Source organism: Penaeus monodon, chromosome 22 (genome assembly GCF_015228065.2).
Source record: "Penaeus monodon isolate SGIC_2016 chromosome 22, NSTDA_Pmon_1, whole genome shotgun sequence".
In the NCBI taxonomy this organism is placed as follows: domain Eukaryota; kingdom Metazoa; phylum Arthropoda; class Malacostraca; order Decapoda; family Penaeidae; genus Penaeus; species Penaeus monodon.
The window spans coordinates 27949374-27950492 of NC_051407.1; the positions used below are offsets into that span (position 1 = coordinate 27949374).

The following is a 1119-nucleotide window of genomic DNA, read 5'->3' on the forward strand; positions in this document are numbered from 1 at the left end:
CAATGGCCTGTTTATTTTCATTGCGACTTTTCCGCTCCGCCTCCCGCCTCCGCCTCCCACGGTTCCTTGTATGCGTTGAAATCACCAATTCCCCGAAACCGCCCGCGTGTCCGTGGGCGTCCGTGGGCGTGAGGTGCGCCCTCATTCGGCTTCGGTGACGCCACTTGCGAACGCCCAAAGGGTGATTCAGTTTCTCTGTTGGATTGTTATTTCTATGCGATGGTTTCGGGAGATGATGAGGTTGCTGGCTAATGGCGCTCGTTAATTGGTCTTGATTGGTTTTGTTTGCGTGACAGCGTTGTCATGGCTGCGGCTGCCATTGGCTTGATTACGCCGCGTGACACTACCTCTTGCAAGAGCTAATCAGTGTTGCAAGTCATAACCATGACGCTGAGGCTATTGTTGCAATTATTCAACAGCGCACCTGTTTGCTCAGACTCGGTCCTTTCGTCATCCCGAGTTGATTATAGATAAGATCAAGGCAAGATTAGATTTCAGTTACAGTATCAGTGCAAGCCCAAACTACAGGGACACCATCAAGGCATAGTTAGACCTCAAGTAAGAGATCAGTACAAGATTAGCCTTCAAGTACAAGATCAATGCAAGATTGGGTTTCAAGTACAAGATCAATGCAAGATTAGCCTTCAAGTACAAGATCAATGCAAGATTGGGTTTCAAGTACAAGATCAATGCAAGATTAGACCTCTGTTACAATATCAGCCCAAACTCAGACTGTAGATACAAGGTCAAATGCAAGGTTAGACTTCACGTATAAGGTCAAGGCAAGGTTAGACTTCAGGTACAAGACCAGGCAAGACAAGACTCCAAATGCAAGATCAAGGCAAAATCAGATTTCAGTTGCATCTGCACAGACCTTGCAAAATATCGAGTTATCTCGTCCCCTTCAGCGGAGCACCTGACTCGCTCTTATCACAGCCAGAGCAGTCCCCATTATTCCTACACGGTGCGGCCATGGCGACGGGGGATTATCGCCCTTAGGACCCCTGACCATAAGGGCTGCAATCGCATTAGCATAAATTGTGCAATACGGACTCTAGCGACATCCTCAGGAATGCAGGAAGTCCCGGATGTAAGCTTGAGGGTTGCAGGAGATAAGAA

General features: G+C 48.0%; 1 protein-coding gene across 1 annotated transcript in view; it reads left to right on the forward strand.

Annotated features, from left to right (window-relative positions):
- The window catches only part of LOC119587069 (S phase cyclin A-associated protein in the endoplasmic reticulum-like), a gene marked incomplete at its 5' end in the record, with an annotated part of 62059 nt that overhangs the window by 3810 nt on the left and 57130 nt on the right, over positions 1 to 1119 (forward strand).